The sequence below is a fragment of the Cucurbita pepo genome, chromosome LG07 (assembly GCF_002806865.2).
Source record: "Cucurbita pepo subsp. pepo cultivar mu-cu-16 chromosome LG07, ASM280686v2, whole genome shotgun sequence".
Classification (NCBI taxonomy): domain Eukaryota; kingdom Viridiplantae; phylum Streptophyta; class Magnoliopsida; order Cucurbitales; family Cucurbitaceae; genus Cucurbita; species Cucurbita pepo.
Window position 1 is genome coordinate 3,097,337 of NC_036644.1, and position 14,683 is coordinate 3,112,019.

Consider the following 14,683-nt stretch of genomic DNA (forward strand, 5'->3'; position numbering starts at 1 on the left):
GAAAAACATGGTGAAATAACTCGTGTTAGTTTATGGAGATAACCTTCATTCTCGGAAGCAAGAAGTAAGTAACGTGACCATGTCGCATGTCATAGGGGATGCAAGGAAATGCATGGACCATCAGATTTCAAACTCATATTTTGAATCTTGAGGATGGAACGTTATATTATCATTTCTTTTAGGTATTACTTAACCATAATTTAACATTCTTAGTATCACTCTCATTCGGGTGTGATGTTAGTGTGAGATCCCACATCAGTTGGAGAAAGAAGCAAAACATTCTTTATAAATCTATGAAAATCTCTTCTTAGTAAACGCGTGTTAAAAACCTTGAAGGGAAGCCCGAAATGGAAAGCACAAAGAGGACAATATCTACTAGCAGTGGGTTTGAGCTGTTACACTTAGCCATAATTTCATATTACTCAGGATCACTCAGACCTAGTTTCAATTCATTCATGTGTGCTCCTTTACTCAAACATCACGTAATTATTTATAAAATAAACTGAACCATTATCCTTTAGGATGGTAAGTGTCACTTTTGGGTTTGGTCAAAAAAATCTCTCAACCTAACCTAACCCAACCCGGACCATGTACACACCCCTAGTAAGTGGTTCCTTATCAACCATTGAGTATATGATAATATATTGCTAAAACGTATACATTTGATATACCATTTTTTAGATATGGACAATTAATGTGACTAAAACACCTATTATAAATCCAAAATGGATAATGGTTATCCTAACAATACGATGCTAATGAAGTGTTTGCAATGTCAACCAATCTTTAAATAGAATAAAGAATCTAGCATCTTGCATGTTCCTTCCAATGATAAGACTTCATTTACTTTGAACATCCCGTAAGGAATGGGTTGTGATGGACAAAGGTTTTTGACCACGACTCAGCCAAAAACTTTTATTGGAACACATACTTTATCCTTGAGTTAACTTTCTTTTATATTATTTTTTAACCTAAGATGAGCTTAACCTAACCCTTGTTGAGTCTAAAAAACAAAGAGAGGTGAACTCGGGTATGATACAAAATTATCATCAGTCCGATGCTTAAATTAGTAATTGAGTCGATAATAGGTATAGAGATACTTATCGAACTTATAGTGTAGCTTAAAAATCATCGTCATGATAAAGCGTCATAATCTAGTTGTAAATCTCACGGCGTATTAAGTATAGTTGGATTGTTATTCAATCTAAATCTTTAATGACGGGAGATGAGTCTCAAGACTTAATATTCGCAACCATTAGCTAAACTTGTGGGGTTGACCTCAAGCATCTGGTCGGCCATGTCCATCCTTGGTTGATCCTATGAGGTTAGCCTCAAGGGCTTCATTCATATCAATGCTTGTGACGATCAGTGTCTCACGCTTGACTGGCTCTTTTCAATTCCATTTTCGACTTTTGAGCTTTTATTATTTGTTCATGGTGAGCTGATAATCACTTTTTTTAAATAACTATTTAGAATATAAAACTTGTTTAAAAGTTTGAGCTAAACCTAACTCTTACCGTACTTTAGAATCGAAAAAGCTTGTGTATTTATGAAACAAAAGATTATGCTGGTTGGTATCCATCAAGTTCAAAAAAGAAAGAAAGAAAGAAAAAAAAGAAGTATAACTTTATAGACAAGATATTTATAATATTCTTATAGAAAGTAGACTTAGAATCGTTATCATGTTCTAATGAGGTTCGGTAAAAAAACATCCCGATCTGATACAAACAAGCTTGTGAATATTTCATATTTACATTTAGAGTGGAGCAAGCTTATCGAATAATAAGAAACTTAAGGGTACCTTCCCACCCTATAAGAGTTCATAGTTGTCCTTGTGCTTTAAAATTAATATTCTCGAAAATATTTCTAACAATTTAGATGTTTTAGTAGGAAAACTTTAGATCTAGGCTTCATTATTTACGGGGATATATTTGAGACTCGATTTGACAGAAACGCTAGTTCTTAACTCTCGAAGGTAATGGTATATAAGCTCACATTATTTAATTTGTGATGAAAATTACAAGAACAAGCAAAGTATGGAGACAAATTACTCTACTATTTCTTTCTTAACGTTGGACAGTAATAGAGTAGTAAGGCATCAGTTGTTCAACGTGTTACTTGAGTCTCATATTATCTCCATTCTTTTGCAATTTTTAGTAATAAGTTTACTAAATGATCTACAAATGTTATCTAGATCTAATAAAATAATTTATTTTGTAATATGTAAATAGATTATAAATTTTGAATGAAAATTTCGTTATAAAATATTATTTCATGTAGCTAAAAAAAATGCTATTATAAGTTAAAGATACTGCGATAATTGTAGCTATATTAAATATATTATAGTTTTTAAAAATGTTAAGTTGTAGCTTCATACTCTAGGCAGGAACCATTATAGTTATAAAAACATTATGAAAAGTTCCAGACTTTTAATAACATTGGTTGTCACCAACTACGAAAAACGTTATAAAAATCTACAATAACGTTTTTCATAAGCTATTATATTCAGTATTTTAGAGTAAAATATGTTATAACTTCACTCAAGAATTAATATATACAAATTACTTTGTCGTGAAACCCTAAACTTTATTATATATTAGAAATGAATCAAGGTTTTGTATAGGGATTGTATAAAGGATTTAGAAGTCTCTTGGTGGCTTGATTAAGACATTGAATAAGTAAATTATATTTAACCCTAACTTGTATGGATAATTATGAAACGAGTCATTATGATGGGCTACGCAAGATTTCAATATAAGGCTCGAGTGAGAAATACTTTTAAGTAAAGAACTAGCTATTTGTCAAGTAAAGAACTTGTTTCGATAGATTTCGTGTGTATATATATATATATCCCAAAGTTGGTAGCTAAAGAGTTACGCCCTACCAGACATGAACTCACAGGTGAGTACATTTCTTACATGTATGTGATGTGATTCTACTAGAGTCGTACCTTTCACGATAACATTGAGTTGTTCTATATATACAAGATCTACTAGAATGGTACCTACATGATAGCATAAGGAGTCACTCCTTATATGTACCAGATCTCTTAGAACAGTTCCTGAACGATATAAGTTTGCATTATGTTATAAAATTTCTATGGCTTTTGGGACAAAAAACAGAGAAGATGTCCACTTACTCGGTGCATGTCATGTCCCAACATTTTAGGTTTCGAAATTCGGACCGTGATTAATAGACAAAGACCAAAAATAAATAATAAAAAGTAAAATAAAATGAAAGATAAAAATATGGTTGCATTTAAATTGAAATAAAAGGAGATAAACTAACATCAAATAAAAATAACTCAACAAATCCAAGTAAACACAAGATAAAAATAGAATGTTAAGAGATGATGCTCGAATGACAGATGGATCGTCAGTGGAGATGATCAAGCAACAAACAAAGTAGAATGATGGAAAAGATGAACAAAGAAGCTCAAACAGCGGATGATCATCTGAGTTGCTCAAACCATGGAGATACTTGAATAAACAAATTGTAACGGCCCAGATTTACCGCTAGCGAAAATTGTCCTCTTTGGGCTTTCCCTTTCGAGCTTTCCCTCACGGCTTTAAAACGCGTCTGCTAGGAGAAGGTTTCCACACCCTTATAAATACTGGTTTATTCTCCTCTCCAAACAATGTTGGACATGACAATTCACCCCACTTTGGGGCCAGCGTCTTCGCTGGCACTCTTTCCTTCCTCCAATCAATGTGGGACCGCTCCCAAATCCACCCCTTTTGGGGCCAGCGTCCTCAGATCTGGGTCGTGACACAAATGAAGATGAAGCGGAGAAGAAAAAAAGAGAAGGTTGAATGAAAGGAAAAGAATCATGGAACGATGGAAAAAACAAGAGGGATATTGGGGTATGATGACAATTTGAACGATTTTTCCCTTCTTTGTGTTTTTAGTCTTTTTTGAACGTACGCTCTACTTGAAAATAGTGGGTTGGGTTGTGAACTCTGTTCCGAGTACTTATGTCACCAATCTAACATTCTCGAAATTTCAAGTTGGTCCAACAGATTTCTTAAACTAAACTCGTGTACACCCCTCATACAAAGAGAGAGAAAAAACATTAAAAAAAAAAGTCTTACGAGTGCCAAACAACATAAGAAAAACATAATCCATGATTTATGCATGAAAGAACAATTTGGTGTGCAATCAATATTTTTGATGCATGCAACTCAAATTTCATCAAAATATTTGTGATGCCCATAAGCACAACCACAATTAGTATTACATCTGAGAATAAGTCAACAAAAGAAAGGAGCATCAAGTTCAAACCATCAATAACATTTCAAATTTTCGCCAAAGCTTCCCAAACAAGATAGCCATACACTAACAAGATGGAACCAAGTACTGCTAGCTTGCTCCTTTAACAACCCATCCAGGCATGTGAAATCGTGTCGGTTTCGTGTATTCGAGGGATCAAATGGCTAGTAAATATGGCAAGAACAACTCAAGCTCCATGTTGCCAAGAGAGGAGATAAAAGCAATATTTAAGGAACATGATTTCAATGGCGATGGCCGATTGAGCATCCAAGAATTGTCGAGAGCGTTCGGAATGCTGGGCGCATTTTTACCTCTCTTCCGTGCAGTCCGTGGCATGCTCATTGCTGATGTCAATGGAGATGGATATATCACCGAGCATGAACTGGATAAGGTCGTGGATTATGCTATAAAATGTACGTATAACATAATCTAATTGTCCTTTCCATCCTGCCGCTGGAGGTTTCCTTGTAAGATGTTAATATCAAATAATGTAGAAGTTAATGTGTTCAAGGAACCTTCCCAATTGTAACTGCCTTCGCTTATGCAAAGATAATGGAATTTCAAATAAATTCAAATGGTAAGGTGCATGCATGGAGGGTGGCAATTCTATGAAAATATGAATAGTTACGGATTAATAGTATGATTAAGAACTCTGAGATCTCATATCAGTTGGGGGAGAATGAAACATTGTTTCTATAAGGGTGTAGAAATTTTTTCCTAGTAGACGCATTTTAAAAACCTTAAGGGGAAGCCCGAAAGAGAGGTTGAGTCCCGAAGGGGGTGGACACGAGGCACAGGAGGAGGTTGAGCCCCGAAGGGGGTGGACATGAGGCACAGGAAGACGTTGAATCCCGAAGGGGGTGGACATGAGGCACAGGAGGCTGAGCCCCAAGGGGAGTGGACACGAGGCGGTATGCCAGAAAGAATGTTGGGTCTCGAAGGGGGTGGATTGGGGGCTTCCACAGGCAATAAGAGAAGGGAACGAGTGTTAGCGAGGATGTTGGGCTCCGAAGGGAGTGGACTGTGAAGCTCTAAAAAATGTTAGGATCTTAAAAAAAGATTATGTTGTAATTAAAATTGTGCTACCCAATGGATCCATCGTCAAATTATGTACACTTTGAGCATAAGCTCTCATGGCTTTGCTTTGGGGAAGGCTTTGGGCTTCCCTAAGAGGCCTCATGCAAATGGAGATAATATTCTTTGATTATAAACCCATGATCATTCCCTAAATTAGTCGATGGGGGACTTTCATCCAACACCTCCCCTCGAATAAAGTATGCCTCCCCTTAATCGAGCCTCAACTCATTTTATTTTGGAGTCTTAGTCATTTGTTACTATGCCTTCGAGACTCACAATACTTTTGTTCGATATTTGAGTATTCTATTGGCATGACTAAGTTTAGGGGCATGACTCTGATACTAAAGCAAAGTCATGAGAGCTTATGTATGCTCAAAGTGGACAATATCATATCAATGTGGAGAGTCATGTTCATCTAACAGGTTGATCACATGTCAATCTTGTTTAGTAAGACGAAATTTGATAAAGAAAGGAGAGTGCTCGATCGGNACTCTGATACTAAAGCAAAGTCATGAGAGCTTATGTATGCTCAGAGTGGACAATATCATATCAATGTGGAGAGTCATGTTCATGTAACAGGTTGATCACATGTCAATCTTGTTTAGTAAGACGAAATTTGATAAAGAAAGGAGAGTGCTCGATCGAGAAAACAACTTTTGAGTGCATACACAATCTAAACTTTGAGAGTTACATCTGCCATCTCCATCTTTTTGGATTTTTCCTTTCGAGATTCCCCTCAAAATTTTTAAAACGCGTCTTTTAGGGAGAAGTTTCCACATCCTTATAAAAAATGCTCCTGGGCCCAACATCCTTGTNCCCCCCCACCTCGAGGTTCAATCTCAGCGCTAGCACATCGCCTGATAATATGGCTCTGATACTATTTGTAACGGCTCAAACCCATCGTTAGCGATATTGTCCTCTCTAGACTTTCTCTTTCGTGTTTTCCCTCAAGGTTTTTAAAACGTGTCTACTAAAGAGAGGTTTCCACACCCTTTTAAAGAATACTTCATTTTCCTCCACAGCGGCGTGGAATCTCATAATACTTACCTAAAATGAAAACCAAAAGCTAAAATGATATAAATTTTTTTAAAAAAAAAAATCTAATATCAATACTTTATCTGTTGCTTTCAGTAGTGTTTTCCATTGCCCCATATAGTCACTACTATTGCTATAGAAGATGTTCTTATATCACGAGGTATAGAAACACATATCTATACTTTTACAATTGGTACATATTCTCGATAACCACTTATCATGGATCACATTCGATAGCGTTCACATATCGTCTCTATTATTGATTTGAAGAACATGTTCTTTCTTTCATCTCTCGAATAAAAGAACGTGTTCTTCATTTCAAGAGTTTTGATCACAAGGCATCTATATTTGATCAAACATTAGGATGAAAATCAAATTGAGTTGAAGTCTTAGGTGTTTTTAAATTAGAACTTATCAACAACTTAGAAATAAAATGGTTTCAATTATTAATGAATGAGTAGTAGGAAGTCATTGCCCTAGAATCTTTAGTAATTATATTTATCCGTCTACTTTTTGTGTTAGTTTTAGAGTTATAATTCATTTATTTCAATAAAGTTTAAAATGTCACCTTTCTCGATTAGTCGATATTCAAGTAGAATTGAGGCTAACGAATTTGGTAATTTGTGAGGGTTCAATCCTCATGAAGATGATACTAGTACTCACACTACTCTATAATTTTTTGTAATGATTCAAGACACTTACAAAATTGTACAACATTATTCAATAAATCATAACCTAAAATGTCACGACCTGATTTTTCAGGCTTTGAAGCTCAGAGTGTGATGAAAATGAGAAAACAAAAACCAATAAAATAAAGATAAGATAGGATAAAATTTAGCAGAATTTAAAACCATACAACACCACAACTATAATATAGGTGTTCAACATCTACGCCCATACCAACCCTCGAGTGCATTTGGAGAGTTATCTAAAGGTGGAAAGGACCATTTTATCCCTCGAGATTGACTTTAGCCATTTATTCTATTTTTTTCCCGTTTTCTTTAATACCTTTTTAGGTTCCTAGGTTCATGTGAGTTTTCTAATTCAATTTGAAATTCAACTCTAAGGAATAAGATAAACAAATTTGAAATTTCAAGAGAAAAGTCGTAAAATATCTTTATACTCTCAGTGTTAAAATCTAAAACATATTGTACGAAGAAATAAAGTTATCAAAACGACCCTCCGTCTGGAGTGAAGTCTTCTAAATTAAGAGAAATTTTGAGTTATTTGAAATTGAGTATACAAAATATGTTGCAATGTTTTAAAACGTGTCTGATAGAGAAAGGTTTCCACGCGTATAAGGAATGTTTCGTTTCCCTCTCCAACTGATGTGGGATCTCACAATCCACTCTTTTTGGGGACCCAGCGTCCTTGCTAGCACACCGCCCGGTGTTTAGCTCTCATGTTATTTGTAATAGCCCAAGTTCACCANATGTCATTTGTAATAGCCCAAGTTCACCGCTAGTAAATATTGTCCTCTTTGAACCTATCTCACACTTTTTTTTTTCTTTTTTTGTTTTTGGTGATATTTTGTGTATTGGTTTTATAATATTATTGAGCTTCAAATGCAGCAAAAATAAAAACCTAATATGGAAAAATCTTAAGAATTATTTGGTGTTCATCAAAATATTTTATGATGCCGATGAGCACAACCACAATTATTATTACATCTAAGAATAAGACAACAAAAGGACGAAGCATCTCACAAAGTTACATGTTCAAACCATCCATAATATTTCGTATATTCGCCAAAGCTTCCCAAACAAGATAGCCATGTGCCAAGTAGTGCTAGCTAGCTTCTTTAAGAACCCATCCATGCCTTCTACTTTTCTTCACAACTCCATAGCCTGTGAAATCGTATCGGTTTCGAGTATTCGAGCGATCGAATGGCTTGCAAATTATATGGCAATAAGAAATCAACCTCGAGGTTGCCAAGAGAGGAGATAAAAGCAATATTTAGGGAACATGATGTCAATGGCGATGGCCGATTGAGCATCCAAGAATTGTCAAGAGCGTTCGGAATGTTCGGCGCATTTTTACCTCTCTACCGTGCAGCCCGTAGCATGCACAAGGCTGATGTCAATGGAGATGGATTTATCACTGAGCAAGAACTGGATAAGGTCGTGGATTATGCTATAAAATGTAAATATAACATAATCTAATTGTCCTTTCCATTCTGCCAAAGGGAGTTTCCTTGTGAGATGTTAGTAACAAATAATGTACAAGGTTAATGTTTTCAAGAAGCTTTCCCTGTTGTAACTGCCTTTGAAAAGGTGATGGAATTTCCAATAAATTCACGTTATATGGTGCGTGCATGCATGGTGGCAATTTTATGTATATATGAACCGTTTCTAGTAATAAAATGATTAAAGAACAAATTAAAAGACTAAATATGTCGAATTTCATCCGTCTTTCGTGATGTATATTATATAGGATACACGTATAAATGAACATTCTTATGCAATGATTTTTCGTTGTTAACAATATTGTCTACCATACCAAATCTTCCAAAATCTTATCCAATCTGAAATTTTATGGTTCTAAAAAAAGAATTAGGTTCTTTTGTAATCAAAATTCGTATATAGATAAAGATTTATTCTTTGTACCAAATCCAATTTCACAACCCTTCACGGGTGGGTCAAAAGTAAGTCTTGTTTGGTTTGATGAAATTTGACAAACAAAAGTGATATGAACCACGATCAAGGAATTTCCATACCTCAAGATTCAATTACAAGGACGAGAGCCAAGAAGCTACAACAATCTTTGTACACTTATATTCAAGTTACGGTGAGCTCGTCAAAGGAAATTTTAGAAGACATTAGAGACTTCCCTTATATGTTATGCAAAGTTGAGCTTCAAGAAAATGAGGCATTAAATGCACTTTAATTTACATTCAATTAACTCAGTTGAATTTATAGAACTAGTCTAAGATGGGTTAATAAACACATTTTATTTATTGCATTTTTTATTTATAATTTTAATATTTGTTTCTCATATTTAGCTCTACCATATTCATTAAATTTTTAATATAGAAGTTAAAGGTTATATTGTAACCCGTAGGTTACCATATTCATCATGAACGAGTTATTTTAATATGGAGGTGATGTGTCACATAGGTTAAGGTTGTAAAGGCTAAATAAAGCCTTTCTTTCTTTCATTCATTGTAGACATCACATCTGTAATTAAAAAGAATAGATTTCTATTTTTAGCTTTGTTGAGAGCTAATGTTTTACCTTGCAAATTATTGTGTTTAGAACGGGCATCTAGAGTTCTTTAGATGGTATTGATCAAACCTCTTGTGAAGTGATTCAAATCACGAGTTTAGAAACAAGTTTTTTTTTACTCTTGATCTTGATCATCAAGGTAATTCGTTCCAAACTTTCCATTGGACTGATTTCATATCAAAAAGAGTAGTTAATTAGAACAACGACTTGGGAGATAAATGTTATATAGAACTTTGATAGTTACATCTACCACCAGGGTGTCTTATTGAAAGTTACTCCAAAACATGGTTTTACTTATTCAAAATTAGAAGATCAAGCCACAACCCTTCTTATTCTTTTAGAATGTAAAGTCACTACCCATACTAACACGATACATCTTCTTTTTCAGTAGTTCAACTATAAGAACTTCATGGCTAAGTGTGCTTTACTAGGAGTAATTTTATGGTCGGTGACCTCTCTAAAAATTTTCTTAAAGAAATATATAAGACTCATATTGACTAGGGTTACATGTTAGGAATTTTGTCAGAGTGGTGCCTCAAGACTTAAGAGAAAGAGCTTTTAGAGCTAAAGCTCAAGGAACTTAAGATCCAAGCTCTAAGCCTACTATGACATGAAGACGGCTAGATAACACTTTATCAAAGATATCTTAAAGGCCCCCTGATGCGCAGTGCAACATGATTCTATGACACAAACCATGTCACAGAGAACACAAGAAATCTTGGATGTAGGTATTCATACTCTGTCGCATGAACGCATGAAGTCCTAGACATAGATATGCATATTGTATTAGAGGGAACGCATGAAGCCTCCGGCATAGAAACCAAGATTCTATATGATTCCACAAGTCTTTCAGGAGAGTGTCTAGGAGATAAGAACCAAGATTCTCGCTACAAAACCATATACAAAAGCGGTTATCCCGCGAGGAGAAGACGTGAAAGGAGACAACCAAAACACAAAGTACTTGACTAATTCAACATACATAGTAGAATACGAGCCGTNTCAAGATTCAATTACAAGGACGAGAGCCAAGAAGCTACAACAATCTTTGTACACTTATATTCAAGTTACGGTGAGCTCGTCAAAGGAAATTTTAGAAGACATTANTGAGGAAAGACCGATTAGAATCCTAGTCCAAGAGGTGAGATCAACTTTACATACCAGCGACACTACCGTTGTCAAAGTACTGTACTAAAACTACCAAATGGAAGAAGCTACGTGGAAATAAGAGGATGAGACGATNAGAGACTTCCCTTATATGTTATGCAAAGTTGAGCTTCAAGAAAATGAGGCATTAAATGCACTTTAATTTACATTCAATTAACTCAGTTGAATTTATAGAACTAGTCTAAGATGGGTTAATAAACACATTTTATTTATTGCATTTTTTATTTATAATTTTAATATTTGTTTCTCATATTTAGCTCTACCATATTCATTAAATTTTTAATATAGAAGTTAAAGGTTATATTGTAACCCGTAGGTTACCATATTCATCATGAACGAGTTATTTTAATATGGAGGTGATGTGTCACATAGGTTAAGGTTGTAAAGGCTAAATAAAGCCTTTCTTTCTTTCATTCATTGTAGACATCACATCTGTAATTAAAAAGAATAGATTTCTATTTTTAGCTTTGTTGAGAGCTAATGTTTTACCTTGCAAATTATTGTGTTTAGAACGTGNGGTAATGGAACCTAAAAGATGCTATGGCAAGTAGTGCAACTTTATGCAGGTGATGTGGTGTGGGCTATAGAAAAAGAACGAATAAATTTGTTAAATAATTTAAATTCAGAATTTTGGAATTTGTAAAGAGAATATATCCATGCAAAGAACTTGCCCATAGGTTTTAAATAGAACATATTTATGGTAAGATGCTATTAGAAAAGACAACTAACTAAAGTATATACCATCAACAAAATTAATTTGATTAATAATTATAATCTCTACCGGTATTGAGATATGTCGTTTCTTGGGTCTGATAGAGTATTATTAGGTTGAGTTTGAGAATGTTTGCTTAAACCACCCTACCTAAGTTATCTCATTTATAATCCAATAAATGATAAGGATATGGAAATAAATAAAGGAAAGATACCTATGGTAAGGCAAATATCTAGATATTTGACTCATAGTAAAATATCAAATATGATNTTGATCTTGATCATCAAGGTAATTCGTTCCAAACTTTCCATTGGACTGATTTCATATCAAAAAGAGTAGTTAATTAGAACAACGANATATCTAGATATTTGACTCATAGTAAAATATCAAATATGATATATATATGGTAAATTATAATTTAGTACTAAATATCCTTAACACTTCCTGCAAGCTGAGCGTCAGATTTAAACGAACGTGAAGCTTGGATCTGAAAAATTCAAAGAGAGGTCGAAAAACACTTTTCGTGAAGATGTCGACCACCTGGTTTGGAGGAGGCGTAGAGAAACACTTTCTTGGCCATCGAAAACTGTAGCGGGACTGTCTTGGCTTCGGCGAGAATATGTCTAACCCATGAAGAGGGATCGTTCGATGTTGCCTTGGCTCCAGTGAGAATATGTCTAACCCAAGAAGTAGAAAGGACAAAGACAATGTTGAAGCCGGAAGAGTCGCCACAGTGGGCGAAGAAGCCAATTTTGGCAAGAAGGGAGGCAGCAATTTGGTTGGTGAAGAGGCCAGTGCAGCACTCAGATTTCAAAGGTAAATCTCTGCAAAAGGTCGATAGGTTTAGGTTAGAGTTTTTATGAAGGATGAAGGGAAGATTCGGAAGAAAATGAAAGAGACTATGTTGGTTGAGGGAAAATCGATTGTGTTGGAAAAGGTGAGATTGTATGTATAGAGTATGGCGAATGGTGATTTGGAGGTCAAAAGGGTGGAGACGAAGAGTAATCAATCGGCTCCGCCTGCGACAGCCATGGCGACTGCCCCTGCAGTGTCAAAGTCAGCAGTGCTGGCGGAGAAGAACAGTTTAGGATTTCAGAAGCCATTGAAAAGAAAAGATCGAAGTTGCTAAATCGAAAGGGCTCTGATAACACGAGAATGTTTGCTTAAGCCACCGCACCTAAATGGTGTAAAAGTTATCTCATTTACAATCAAATAAATTACAAGGATATGGAAATAACAATAAATGGAAAGATACCTAAGTAAGAAATTGCCTTATAATAAAATATCAAATATGATATATATGGTAAACTATAATTTAGTACTAAATACTCTTAACATAGTTCTTAGTTAATAATCGCGGTTTAAATTCAAAATTTTATAATTTGAATAGTTGTTATGAACATCTACACCACTCCCTAAGTCCATACCTATTTTATATATGTAATACCTTATATTTTATATATGTAATACCTTATGTTCAAGATTCAGATCCTAATTTGAAATTCGAATTCGGCACTTGATGATCCGATATTTCCTTGCATCCTTTACGATATGATCATGTTACTCTATTTTAGTTGTACACTTTATTCACAACAATAAAAAGAATAGAAAAACATAGTGCTTAATATTTTTTAGTATAGTGAAACTCGTCCTTCAAATTGTTCTTTTTGCTTTAATTATTTATTTTGGTATATTTCGATCGTACCGGGTGAGACTCCTTTAAACTTACTATGCCAAAAAATCTCTTAAAACCTTTAACTTAGGGCTCTGATATCAACCGTAGATATTTGATTTAAGGGTATTCTAGTAAAAGTTTTAGACCTCGAACACGCACTTAAACAAGATATCAACAACTAGAATCTTGAAACTCGACTTTCAAGTCTTTAGATCCAAATTTTAGACCTCGAAGACGCACTTAAATAAGAGATCAACGACTAGAATCTTGAAACTCGACTTTCAAGTGTTTAGATCCAAATTTTAGACCTCGAACACGCACTTATACATTATTCCGAATTGATAGATGCTGAAAAAGAAGAACTTTATTCCTCCAACAATAAAAAATTTGTTAAGTTGCCCTAGAGTATTTATTCCATTTGAAATAATGTGAGGAAGATATCATATAGAACATCGATTTTGCATCTCTCTCCCTCTCTAATGTTTCCTTTTACCAACTCTATATAAGCCCTCCAACCACAAATAAGCTCCAAGGCAAAGAACATTATCTTCAACAATATCATTCGATGGCGCCATTAAGATCCCGATTGCGGATGTCGAGGGAGGAGATGAAGGAGATCTTTAGAGAGCACGACATCGATGGAGATGGCGTCCTTAGCATCAGTGAGCTCACCCACGCCTTCGGCTTCTTAGGCAATATTCTTCCATACTACAAAGCTCACTATGGTCTCGCTTATGCTGACTATGATTGTAATGGCTTTATCACTGAAGATGAGCTTGATAGGCTTGTTGACTATGCCATGAGGTTTCACTCCCCCAAGTGTTGTAACCATGGTAGATCGATCGTGTAATCTTTGTGTTCTATGAAGCACTATGTTATGTAATAAAGAATCCCCTTCCTGTTGTATTGTGGGTTAAAATATCCACAACTATAAGAATATGAAGAGAAATAACCTTTCCAAGATGAACTCTACTTTACAAATTTTGAAATATTGCAACTTGGGTAATCTTATGATGTACTCTTTATGAAAGATTCTTGGTCAATTCTATTCAACTAAGGTAGGAAAAGGGTAGATTTAGAGAATGTTGTGACTATAAAAATAATTTTAGTGAAGATAATTATTCAATTTTCATGTGCTTTAGATACTACTTCTATGGACAATCAAATCTTTTCTCGAAATCTATAATGATATGATGTAGTCTATTTTAAATATTAATGATTGTGACGTTGGTTTTAGTTTTATCCAAAAGGTATCTACTAGAGCTCGAAATATCTAGTGGTAGGGAACCCACCCTTAGAGAAGTTGGCTCGCTAGAGCAAGTGCACATTGATGGGAAGCCACAAGTGCCCATGGTCACGTTTTCTGAGATCTCCCATCGGCTGGGGGGAGGTCGAATATTTTTTATAAGGGTGTGAAAACCTCTCCCTAGCATATGTGTAACGACCCGGGAAAGAAAGAAAAAAAAAAATATATATATATATATATATATGTATATATATATAATATATATATATATATATATAGAA